Consider the following 14,153-nt stretch of genomic DNA (forward strand, 5'->3'; position numbering starts at 1 on the left):
TTGTGATCCACCCGTCTCGGCCTCCCAAAGTGCTGGGATTACAGGCATGAGAGGTGAAGTTCTTTCTTTGGGCCACTTCTTATGACTGCTGTGGATTGGCTCAGATGTCTACCCCTGGCCCAACAGATGTCTCCAGGGTGCTGAGGGTCACCGGTCTAAACCCTATTGACCTTTGGGGAAGGAGTATCCGTTACAGGCTCTTTTCAGAGAAGGGGGCTATGCCTATGGCAGGCATTCATAGTTCTATGGACTTCTCAGTATACACATTCATTTGGTATTTTGTTAAATTCACCATTTACCAATTTTGATGTGAAGTGGCCACAGTTACACAAGAAAAACACCAACCTTGAAAATTATTTTATATGTAAATGTTACCAGAAAGGTAGCCAGTTTCTTTACTGCAACCTGTTTTATTAGCAAGGTCTTTATGACTTGTATCTTGTGCGGACCTCCTATCTCATCCTGAGACTTAGAATGCCTTAACTGTCTGGGAATGCATGCCAGTAGGTCTCAGCCTCGTTTTACGCAGCTCCTATTCAAGATGGAGTTGCTCTGGTTCAGAAGCCTCTGATACAAACACAGTGGGAAATCACATATTCCTTGTACATTGTTAATCTTGAGTCCCTGTTTTCCTCCTTACAGTACTTCCTGCACATGGTATTGGGGAAATTATGTCTTAATCTAGAGAACATATTGTTCCCCTTGCCTGGGATATTTTTTTCTAACTCCCTTTTGCCCTGACTAAAGTGACCCCATTCTTCTGACACTAAATTTCACTTCTGGTAAGATCTTCACTGACCTTTACTCTAGGATAGGTTCTCCTACTGAATGTCCCCATCTCCTATCCTCACATACACCACACTTTATTATAATTAAATGTTGTCCTGCCCTGCAAGATATGACTTACCTACGTATATAATTGCACCTGCTCCTTTCACTACTGCATTTCTATTGTTCAGCAAAATGCTTTGCATCTAGTATGTGCCCAAACAAATCTATGGCTGTCTTTGTTGAATGACAGAGAGGGATGTCTCCAGGAGATTGAGTTTAAATCCTAGTCCTGTTACGACATCTGAGACAAGTCATAGTTCCTGTATTATCTACCTCACAGGGTTTTTATACATGAAAATGTCTTTTCAAACTGTGAAGGTCTACAAAAGTAAGCCAAAAGCATTGGATGGGAAAAGGCCCTCAGATAATTTTGTGCCTCTTCAGAGAAATTCAAATGATTTAAATGCCAACTGCTTGAGTAAGCGAATAAAATAATACTCTTGTCCTAACATAATTTCATAAATCAAAAATTATCATCAAAGGGCTATTAGAGATGGAGAGACTCTGGAGCTTATCCTGTCTACATATTTGTTCTACCTGGAAACGAATTGACTTGGAATGTATGTGACTTGCCCAAGTCAAAAGCTATGAGCAAACCGGGGTCAGAAGAAGGGTCTTCTCTAAGCCTGCCCTTCACGTACTCAGAAGCATGTGCACTTGTGGGAGGAAGCCTGTCCAGCCGCACGTGGTCTCTGAATGCTTACAGCAGCCAAGCAGCCTCCTCTTTGGCTGCTACCAAGCCGACCTTTGATTCGAGCTTCCCACAAGCCATTATTTCTTAAAATCATGGAATCATCAAATTCTCTAGTGTTTTTTTTTTTTTTCTTCATTTTTTTCCTCTGTGCCTCACACTGACCCATTTCTTCTCACTGACCCATGAAGGAGTAGCAAAAAGAGAGATGTGCACATTGAGTCAGAGCCTTTATGTGCTATGATCCAATATATACCACACTCCCCACATTAGTTGGCTGGAGAGCTATCTGAGGGTCTCAGAATCTAGACCTCTGATTTCCAAGCAAGTTGAAGTTATTTCCAACACACGTGGCTTCCCAGCAAGAAGAATTCTCTGTATTTCTCTCTCTCTGTCTCTCTCTCTCTGTCTCTCTCTCTCTCTGTGTGTGTCTGTGTGTGTGTGTGTGTGTGTGTGTGTGTGTGTGTGTGTCTGTTTTCTGGTTGCTACAGGAATTAGAAGCAGTGGCAAAAAAATAATCCTAATAAGGAGTCCTTTGTGCCCAGCTGTTATAAAACAGGATTTTTCACAAGCATTTACTCTCTCCCCACAACGAAGCCTTAAAGTGCAAAAGTTCACCCTGAGCATTGCCCACTGCTTTTCTTTAAACCTTCCAAGAGACACACAAGGCTCTTATTTTTCAGGGCCCATCTGGCCATAAATTGCAATAGACATTAATTTATGAAAACAAATGACACCAGCCTACTCCACGACATTCTGAAATGGGAGTATTAGGCAGGGCAATAAAGCAGAAATAAAATAAAAACACTCAGACCCCGAAGCTGCCCTGGCAATGCCCCAAGCCACACAAGGACCCTCAATATCCCTGTTCCAACACACTCTGCTCTTGCAAAGTTATGGTTATTTGATCATAAGACATGAAATTAGCTTTTTTTTTTGTCAGAATGTGACAGGAAATTAAACATATCCAAGCCTTTCTCCATGTGACCAGAATCAGCATTCTACCTGCAGAATTTACCTCAATGGTGATAACCACAGATAGAGCAAAGGAGCTGGATTATCACTACTGGCAGATGATTTAGCTGGTGGCTAATCCATTCTCCCCAGAGTCTAGAGGAGTTATTTCATTCTTGGGACTCTTGTCTAAGATTTGGTGTGTGGAACTTCTAGTAGAGTCAAGGGAATGGTTTACAGGCATGCAGAGGAAAGGTAATTTTAGCCTCCTTATTATATACCTGCAATCACTAGCATTAAGCAGACAAGCAGTGCCAACTCAAATACCATAGGAAAGATGCAAAAAGAAAGGGCTGAGTAATGTGTCTGTGACTTTGGGCAAGACAGCTGGCCTTTCTAGTTTTCTGTTTCTCTGGACGCTTGAACCTAATGTATCTTAGTTTTTCAGACATGCATACTGAGGGCAGTAAGATGCACATATACATGCAAGAAATCTTTGTGCTCTGAGAGACAATCAATAGGTATAACTTTAAAACTCATTGTCATTTTATTCATTTATTTTTTGAGACAGAATCTCACCCTGTCACTCAGGCTGGAGTGCAGTGGTTCAGTCTTGGCTTACTGCAACTTCCTCCTGAGTTCAACCAATTCTCATGCCTCAGCCTCCCAAGAAGCTGGGATTGCAGGCATGTGCCACTCATTTTCATTTTAAAAGGCTATACTTAGCATTAAAAATTAAATGGAGGCTGGAAGAGGGGTTACAGTCTTCTCCCGCTGGCCTCTGTTTCATCAAATGAAAAGATACAAGACTCATCAGACCCAAATGGGGGACAAAAGATCAGCCTCTTTATTGCTGAAGGATATACCTAATCATTCTCTAAAAGTAGAACTTCTAGAAAATTATTAGAGAGTAGGACTTAAACCTTGAGCTCAATGGAGCTTCCTTCTCCCCCTACTCCAATCTTGGTCTCAGGACTCACCTATTTGGACAGCTGATTTGTGAGTCTGACATAAATTCACCTGCCTAGCCACCAGCAAGGTAGCTACAAGGAAGCACAGGGCTGCCCCATATCCTTTCCAGGATATTCTTTCCAGGCCCTCCATACTGGGGGACCTTGCCTAGAGAAGTTTATCTCATAGAATTTCCTATGAGGAGGAGATTAAAGACTATGATCCTGCAATTCCTCCCAAGAGAACACAGAGCCAAGAAACTAAGAAACGATGCCATGTGTGAATGCATATGGCATTTAACACTGTCCTCCATCCACTATTAAATGTGATTCCATGAAAGTCATGTCCTCAACAGTCAGGTTAGCTGGTCCTCCCGCTTTGGGGAGGGGCAAATAAGTAAGTGGAAAGAGAAGATGGAAGTATTGTATTCTTTCTTTACTAGTCAAAGTGCGAACATGGGAAGGACAGTATAAGTGTTCCTCCTCTCAGTTAGAATTTCCTTACTGGGGGAATTCAGGAAACAGGAACATAACCAGTAAAAGAAACTTTGGCAAGACCTTCCTCAGAATGTTTCAAGACTGGGAGAGAACAACATCCCAAGTAGGAAAGAATTCTAATTTTTCTCTCTTGAAATGTTTCCATCCTTAGAACTGCATTCATGGTAAGATATCTGATTGGTCCCATCCTGCAGCCTTCTTTGTTGGTCCTGCGGGTGGGTGGACAAAAAATAACACCCCTCCCTATAGAAGGCCATGTTTTTCCCTGATCTACTGGGAGGGGAAGTGATGGCCCAAGGCCTAACAGCAGGGTCCTCACCACTGAGGAAAAGAGAGAATGTTCTGTAGATTTTCCCGAGACTGACATATATAAACTGAATCATTCGATTGAGGACAGGATGGGAAGAGCCAATGGAAGCCAAGGGGGAGAGAAAGTACAGAGGGAGATCTCCAGAGATAAAGAGAACAACTCCTCAGTGAGCCAGCTTGGAGAGAACAAGTGGAGGGAGGCATATCTTCAGCCCGTTGTTAGCAGATGTTTACTAACTCACTGTGGTACTGGAGCCAGTTGTGGCTGACTGAGGAACATTTTCCATCCCAGATCCTTTGTGGTGAAAAAGAATAAAGTAGAAAATGGATGGCACCAGATTGTGTCCATGATTTATCATTTTAATCTTGTCACCAAGAATTGAAGAGACCCAGTCAGCAAGGCTAGGACAAAGGAAAAGGCAAATATGTATATATTTGACATGAATCAGTTATTTGAGGTCAGTCCGGGAAGTTTCTTTAGCACATAAAAAACATCTAAAAGAAAGAAAGAATAATAATCTAGTAATCTCTCATGGCAAACTTTCAAGGGTGAAGAATTTAATTTACTAAGGATGTAGAGCAGCACTGTGTAAGGATGGAACACTAGCTCAACAATTTAATAGGGATAGAATTCCTGCGATGGCAGAGCTTCTCCAGAGGTCACTTGACCCATTATTCAGACTCTAAGAAGAGCTGTTGTCAGCCCAAACATGGCTGTGCTCTGTTCTTATGACTGTGACTTGTTCCTGCAATTTGTAATATTCGGAAGCAGCATCCTTTGAGAATTAGAACTTACAACAAATTTTCTTTCACCTCTTTCTTCTTCTCAGACTCTTTCCTATTCGTTCCTGCTTCAAGACTTTTGTACTTGCTGCCCTTGTACCTAAAATGCTCTTGCATCAGCTCTTTACCTGGCTGATTTCCTTTCACCCTTCTGGTCATGGATTAAATATCTCCTTCATCAGGCCTTCTCTTATGGTCTCATCTAAAGTAAAGACAATTCTCTATGAGATTCTATCCCATTACTCTGTTTGTTTACATAATAGCAATTAACACATTATCAAGTTTTAATAATTATCAGATTATCAAAGTGGAACTCAAAAGGGAAATTAGAAACTATTTTGAACTGAATGAAAATAAAAATTTGTGGTATGGCACTAAAGTAGTACTTTGGAAAAAATATATGCCAAATGCTTAGAATAGAAAAAGATACAAGTCTCAAATCAATTACTTCAGCTTCTGCCTAAAGAAAATGAAAAAAAAAGATACTTATCAGGGGAGATACCATGATCATCAAGCACATGAAAAAAGAAGAGTAAATTAAATCCAAAGTAAACAAAAAAGAAATGACAAAAATTAAAACAAAAATCTATGAAATATAAAAGAGAAAAACAATATAAAAAATTAATGAAACAATGAAATAATAGTTGTTTCTTTAAAAACATCAATAATCAACCTCTAATCAGACTGATCAGGAAAAATCAGAGAACAAGAAAGGACACAAATTACCAATATCAGGAATGAGAGGTGGCATCACTACAGATTCTACCATATGAAAAGGACAATAGGAAAATATTATGTATAACTTTATGCCAATAAATTGACAACCTAAGTGACAGGGGCAAATTTTTTGAAAGACACTGTGTTAGTCTGTTCTTTGTGTTGCTATATAAAGAAATCTCTGAAACTAGGTAATTTATAAAGAAAAGAGATTTGATTGGCTAAGGCTGTACAAGCATGGCACCAGCATTTGCTCAGCTTCTGGGAAGCCTCATGGAGCTTTTACTCAGGGAAGAAGGCAAAGAAGTAGCAAGCACATCGTATGGTGAAAGTAGAGCAAGAGGGAGAGTGTGTGTGGGTTGCGGGAGAGGTGCCAGACACTTTTAAATAACCAGATCTCAGGAGAACTCACTCACTATTGTGAAGACACCAACAAGCCATGAGGGATTCACCCCCATTGCCCAAACACCTCCCACTAAGACCCACCTCCAATGTTGGGGATTACATTTTAACATGAGATTTTGCAGGAACATACGTTCAAACTCTATCAGGCACAAACTACCAAAGCTCACTCAAGGAGAAATAGGTAACATTAGCACACATAGCTCTATATCTAATTAAAAAATTAAATTTGTAGTTAAAATCTTCCCACAAAGAAAACTTCAGGCTTAGATGTCTTCACTGGTGAATTACATTTTAGAAAAAATTAATACCAATTCTACATAAACAACTCTAAAAATTGAAAAGGACAAAATATTTTCCAACTCTTTATGAAATCAGGCTTATTCTGATACAAAAGTCATACAAATACATTACAGGAAAAGAAAATCACATACTAACTGCCATCAAACATAGATGTAAAATGTCTATACAAAGTTTTAGCAAATCAAGTTCAACAATATGTACAAGGAATTTTACAAATGACCAAATAGGGTTTATCCCAGAAATGCAAGGTTGGTTTAATATTTGATGACAAATCAATGCAATTCACTATCTTAGCATACTTTAAAAATAAAAATCATATGATATTTCAGATAGATTCCAAAAAAGCATTTGACAAAATTCAGTGTTCATTCCTTACCAAGAAATTAAAATTAAAATTAAAAAACCCACAAACCTTCAGCCAACCAGGAAGAGAAGAGAACTGCCTCGGTCTTACTTAATGGTAAAAAACCAAATGTTTTCCTCCTAAGACAAGGTACAGGAAAATTATGTCTACTCTAACAGTTTCTATTTAGCACTGTCCTATGGGTTTGAGTCAGGGCAGTCAGACAAGAGCAAGAAATAAAAACCATCCAGATTGGAAAAGAAGTGAAACTTTATTTACAGTCTATGTGACTGAAGAGTAGAAAATCAGATAGAATCTATAAAACATCAATTGGATTTCTATATGGTAATGATGATAAATTAGAAATCGATGTTAAACATAATATTATTTATAATAACATCAAAAATATGAAATACTTAAAGACAATTCTGACAAAACATGTGAAAGGGCTATGCCCTGAAAATTACAGAATGTTGCTAAAGATATCTTTAAAAACCCAAATAAATGGAGAGATTCCATCATGTTCATGGGTCAGAACATTCATGTTGTTAAGATGTCAGTTATCTCCAGATTGAGCTATAGATTCAGTGCAATCCTAATCAAAATTCCAGCAGATTTTTGGTGTATTTAACAAACTGTTTCTAAAATTCATGTGACAATTCAAAAGATCTAGAACAAATTTAATGCAAAATTGTAAAAGAAAAACAAAGTTGGATGACTAACACTATCTGAGCTCTGGATGACTAACACTATCTGAGCTCAAGATTTATTATAAAAGCTGAAGAAATCAGGACAGTGTGGTATTGGCATCAAGACCAACAAACAAATCAATCGAGCGCAGAAGACAGGGTCCAAAAATAGATCCATGCAGAGATGGACAACTTGGTTTTTTACCAAGGTACAAAGATGATTTAGAGTAGGAAGGGTAGGCTGCAAACAATTGTGCTGTAACATTTGGATACCCGCATGCCAAAGAATGATCTTCAATCCCTATATTACATCATAATAAAAAAGTAACCCAAAATACATCCCACAATGCAAAATCTAAACTATAAAACCCTCACAAGACAGTATAGGATAAAAACATTTGTGAACTTGAATTAGGCAAGATTTCTTAGGTCTTACACCTAAAGCATAATCCATAAAACGAAAAAAAAAATCATATATTAGCTTTCAAAGTTAAAAACTTCTCCTCTTCAAAAGACAGAATTTTATAAATTCTGTAAAAAGAATTAAAAGATAAAAGGCAGCCTAGGAGAACATATTTGTAAATAATACATCTGACAAAGAAGCTGTATTTAGAATTCATAAAGAACTCTCAAAATTCAATAACAAGAAAGCAAGTAATCAAATACAAATGGTCAAAAGACTTGAACAGACAGTCACTAAAGAAAATGTATGGTTGGCAAATAAATAGACAGAAAGATGTTCAACATCAGCAGTTGTTCGGGAAACGCAAACCAAACTAGAATTAGATACCACTACGAAGTTACTGGAATGGCTAACATTGAACACACTGACCCATTTCATGTGTTGCCAAAGATATGGAGTGACTGGGACACACACGTTACTGTTGGGCATAGCCATTTTGGAAAACAGTTTGGCAGATTTTTTAAAAGTTAAACATATACTTACCATATAATCCAGCAATCCCATCCCTAGGTAAAATAATCACTTATCTTCACACACAGAAAACCTACACATGGATGTTTATTGCAGCTTGATTTATAATTGCACAAAACTATAAATGAACCAGATGTCTTTCATCAGGTAAATGGTCATACCAGATTTGGCATATCTTGTACATAGCATGGTATTCAGTAATAAAAAAGACACATTCTTTTTTCTATTGATGCAATCCGTAACACAGGCGAATCTCAAAATAATTATGCTGAGTTAAAGAAGCCAGACCCCAAGAAAAAGATGCATCAACCAGGCAAAATAACCAGTGCTCTGACCCCACTAACCAATGGAATTCAAAAATGATTTTTTTTTTTTTGTCAGTTGTACCCATGGCATGAAACACTTGCTCAGAATCCATACCTCTTAATTATGCCTTTAAACAATAGCTTATTATCTGTGTGCATTTTGAGATCATATACTTTTATTTGGCATTTTTTAGGTAACTGACATTTCATTGGACACTTCTCATCCCTATTACCACCATCACCACAAAGCAATCTTCAGAGTTATGATTTAGAATTCAGGAGCTGCTAGACGCATGAATTGGGCAGTTCAAGAATTCCATGGTTCAGTCCTCGAGTTGCAACTTTGATACTTCTGGCTGGAAGTGGGAAAAACTTGGTCATCTAAAGATGACCCCCAAATAAATAAAATTCCTGATCTCTGCTTAGACTACTCCTGCCAGAAACCTCCAAAGTCAGGTTCTTCAGAAAAGTCTGGTCCTGGATTCTGACTCATTCAAGTCTTTCCCTTACTTTCTCCTGAAAATTTGGAGCACAGGGAGCTGCTCCTGTCCAGAGTGTGGACAATCAGAGTGAGATACTTGGCAGGTGAAGCATTTGCCACCTCCTTCACATAAAGGTCTCTACTCTGTTTTTGGCTTATCCTTCCAATTTGAGCTGAGTTGTTTTCTTCATAGCCTTTAAAACCAGGTTTGATTTCTAATTATTTTTAAAAATCGTCTCATCAAGTCAATGATTTCATGACTGTTTTTCTGGTTAAAACCCCCAGTTTAATTAATCTCAGAGGAATCTTCCTGTGTGGTCTCTCCTTATGGTCATCTCCCATCCCATCTGCCCCATCCTTATGAGGGGGATGCAGCCACTCAGCAATGGTGATTCTTCCATGCTACTGTCTACCCTTTCTCTCTGGTTTTCCTGAGTTGCAGGGATTGCACACCCATTGGGATTGTGAGACTTCTCAGAACCAGCTTCTTCACAGAAATTCTTTCTAACTCTTCCAGCCCATGGAGCTGCATGTCAAGTTACACATTCTTAAAACGTTCATCACTGACTAGGATCTATCTCCCAGTTCCTCACCCACTACTCTCCAACTCTACGAGTCCCCTCCAACTCAACCTACTGGCATCATTGCCTGCTCCAAACTGTAAGTGGGAAAGTGAGAGTAGAATTTCTGCATCAGGATCCATAAGCTGAAGTGAGTGGGAGAAGGACTTGAATACAGTCTGTTAACACCTCAGGGAGAGTTAATTAAAACCTGAGGAACCAGAGATACCAGATAGTCCTAGCATATGTCAATAATGGCAACTTGGCAGTTTTTATTAGTGTCACAACAGTACTAAAGAAGGAAGTGAGTGGAGAGGTGCAAAGAAAACAAAAAGAACAGAGAAGATGGTGGGGGAGACAGAAGGCTAGCTTTTGCTGACTTCTTGGACTGTTTAGTTGAAAACCAGGAGTTCTGAGAAAGTTTAGTCATGCCTCTCCAGCTTTGCCTATTGCTGGACTTTTCTGGGTTGCCACTGCCAAATATTTGAAAATTTTTGAGAGATTTTTTTTTGTGGAAATATGGCCAAAAGTTTCAGGGAAATAGACAAGAAGCTGGACTCCAAGAATGGGTTCAGTGTGAGTAGAAAGGAATATTTTAAACAAATCTAGTACTAAGACTGTGGCTATATTCAAGAGTGATTAAAAGTATTTGAGGATTAGTGAGAAAGATACCAAGTGGTATCAAAGTGTTTACTTTAAAGATGAAACAAAGAGATTAAGCTTCTGATGTGTTGATAGAAGGCTAGCCTGTTTTAATAAAACTATTCTCCTTCTTTTGCTTTTTCTCCCTCTTTTTATTTTCATTTTACTTATGTGTGTGCATGATAATCCACTCCCATTAGCCTTATTCACAGCAGTGGCCCCAAGCAGTCTCAATCATGCGACTAAGATTCTATTCAATTCACTACTTGGTGTCAGTACAGCCCAAACAAAGTGTCACCTCTTGGGGTGATGGTCAAAGGTCCTGAAAACTGATACAAACTTACAAAAATAACTCACCACCTGCGTTTCATATCCTCATTTTCTTCTTGTCCATCTATGCTTCAGCTTGTACGTCTCTTCCCTTGACAACCAGAACCTCTGTATTAGCATGCAGTGAGCACACCAATAAGATGATCATTTTTCCCAAGTTCTCTCATCTCCAGTCCATGATGTTTTACTGTTGCATAAGATTTCACTCCAGAATGTCCTTTGGGCCTGACATTCCTAGACGTCAAACATCCCATCCCTACTTGATTTCAAAACTGGTAGCATTCCATAAGTAAAATTAAGTAGGACTCCTAAGGTAACGTTTTCTTTATCTGCTAATTAGGGCTTTCTAACTTTGCTAGACCAAGCCCTCAAAAAACAAACAAACAAACAAACATACATACAAAAATACAGAGGGAGTACAAGAAGGAGACATAGAAAAAGAAAGCAAACATACATCTAAAGATATTCAGGGATCTCTGTAACATTCAGACACAGAATGTTAGAACTTGGAAGGATATTAGGCAATATGGTTCAATTCTTGCCAGCTTCACAAGTTGTAGCATTAGCTAGGTGAGCTTGAACATACCATTTACACTCTCCAAGCTTCATTCAGTGACAGAGCCAGGTTTGGGACCCAGATATTCTGATACTTTTCTTCCATGAAGCCTTTCCAATTACATAACCTACAAGTGTGCTCACTCTTTAGTGCAAATGTAGGAAAACAAGCTTTGTGTCCATCGGGGATGAGCAGGGTACCCCCTATTGAAAGCGTTTTTGCCAGACTTGGTTGCTCATGCCTGCAATCCCAGTGACTCAGAGGCTGAGGCAGGAGGGTCTCTTGAGGTCAAGAGTTCAGGAAGAGCCTGGGCAACAAAGAAAGACCCAAAATCGAAAATCGATAAATCAATAAACAATAGTCAGGTGTGATGGGATGCACCTGGAGTTCCACCTACTTAGGAGGCTAAGGCAGGAGGACGGCTTGAGCCCAGGAGTTTGAGGCTGCAGTGAGCTATGATTATCACTGTACTCCAGCCCAGTGGAGTATCCAGCCCAGTGGAGCTATGATTATCACTGTACTCTAGCCCATCTCTAAAACTAAAATAAAACTAAAGATAAATAATAAATAAATAAATAAATAAGTGTTCTCGGCACTCACAGCTACAGCTGTGAATGGTCGATCAGCTCCAGAGGGGCACTGGGGGAGAGGCCCCAAAGCAATAATATAGAATCTACCATGAGCTCTGAAACCACGGAGGGGCAGCAAACCTTTTGAGAGAGATCAGCACTGACCATCAGTTTTCCTTTTCTAGAGAACTATTTTCTCTGGCAAGCCCTCATCTCTTATCACGTCCCCAGACCCAACCCCCAGCCTCAGCTTTAGAAAGGTGAATCTTCTTTAAAGAGCCAACACTTGACCTGGCTGCCTAAGGGGTAGAGTGCTGTTCATTCGTCATGGAAAATTTCCTAAGGAAAAGAAATGCATTTATCTTAATTCTGCCCTTATGTTTATACGATTGTTTTCCTGAGGACCTCTACTCTTAATAGAAAGGAGAGAACGAGGAAGACAAGAAAATCTTTGAAGAACATACTTTATAGCCGTATGTACTAGGTCATGGCTGATAAACCAAGCCCCTTTAAAAGACTTGAGAGCAGAGTAATTTAGATTTCCTTTATCTCAAATAACCAGGGCTGTGTGCTGAGACCATTCCCTGGGTATATTCTCCTTCTTTGGAGGCCACCTATTTCAGCCCATTAGACTTGCCTGAGAGGTTGTCTCGGGGTTACCATTGCTTCCCAGGACTTTAGCTGAACTCTGGGAAAGGCAAGCTGAGGGACTATTGAAAAACACAGACATGAAAAATGGAGCTAGTATAAACAACAAAAATTTACGTTATACAACTGCCAGAGGTTTGCCAGGGAGGATTTTGAGTGCTGGAATATATTTTTAAATCTCCACGAATAATTTAAGATCTAGGTCAAGCCAGGGGCAAAATAAAATAAAAATAACGAAAATAAAATGAGAGAGATACTGATTTGATTCATTTTCCCATCTGTGAATACCCTGAGATGTAGGCTAAGGAGAAATGCTTGTTAATTTGTGCAAGGGATTTTTTTCTCTGGTTTACTGTGTTATCCTTCCTTTTGGCCTTTGTCACTCAGTTTCAAACATCATAGTACACTGATGCTTTAAACCTGCTTTGCAAATGCTCATGTCTAGTAGTTTGCTTTCTTCTTCAAGCTCAAACCTTTGAGTTCTCAGGCCTTCCATCAGCTTCATGAAATGCAGTTCAGCATTGCTCTTGATCTGTCTGTCCGCTCCTCAACCCTACCCTTCTATCACCTTAGCCTTCTAGCCCCCTAGAGTTAGTTCCATGTGGAGTTCTGAAGACACAGGTCAAATTTGCCTTTTGAGCTTTCAGACCTCTCCAGCCCTGTCTCCTTTTCTTTCAGGGATCTAATGATCATACTATATCCCATATCCATGCACAAATCACCAGCATTTTCCTGGACCAAATTACCTTTCTCAGAATCCAGGGCTTAGCCTTCTGGAATTCTCTGTATCTGCTTTCCCTCAGAAATCCTGGTAATAGGTAGGAATTCGAAAACAATAAATTTAGGCCAAGTTGTTAGTACCTGAAAACTGACCTCATAGGTGAGCCAGTTGAGCACTAACAATAACAATGCAATTTTTGATTTCATTCTGTCTCATTCTATTTTCACAGTCACCCTGTGAGGAGGCATAGAAACATATTACAGATAGCTGAGGTCTCAGTTAGGGGCAAGACTTGTCTAAGGGGATGACAAAAGCTTCTCACCCCACTCAGAGTAAAACTAATCTCCTTAGCATGGCCTTCAAGGTCTTTGGTGGTCTGCCCTGTCTTTCCCTCTCATCTCATTTTCCATGACTCTCTGGCTCTTTACTTCTTTTCATATTTTCTGCTAAAGTATAATTTTCAAAAGTTTAAAAACATCACTTTCATAAAAGTATAAATTCCCCTCATTAATTAATGAGGGAATTAGTAACCTGTTAATATTGTTACAAAAAAGAATTTGAAGAACAAAGTATGTAGGGTAACAGAAATGTTGGCATGAATTTACTAATAGATGCAAAACTGGCTAAAATCCAATAGGAAAACTAAGTATAATGTTTGGAGCAATAAGATTGACAAGGCTTTTAGTTAGAATAATAATTTTTTAAAAAAAGGAAAGAAGGCTCAAATTATAAAGTCAGAATAGAAGAAGAGATATCATTACCAACCTTACATAAATAAAAAAATTCATAAGGGAATGCTATGAACAACCACATACCAACGAATTAGATAACGTATCTGAGTTAGATAAATTTTTAGAAGACACAAATTACAGAAAATTACTCAAGAAATATACAAATAATGAATAAAATCTTTAACAAGTAAAGCAGTTGCATTAGC

Source organism: Macaca mulatta, chromosome 12, assembly GCF_049350105.2.
Source record: "Macaca mulatta isolate MMU2019108-1 chromosome 12, T2T-MMU8v2.0, whole genome shotgun sequence".
NCBI lineage: Eukaryota > Metazoa > Chordata > Mammalia > Primates > Cercopithecidae > Macaca > Macaca mulatta.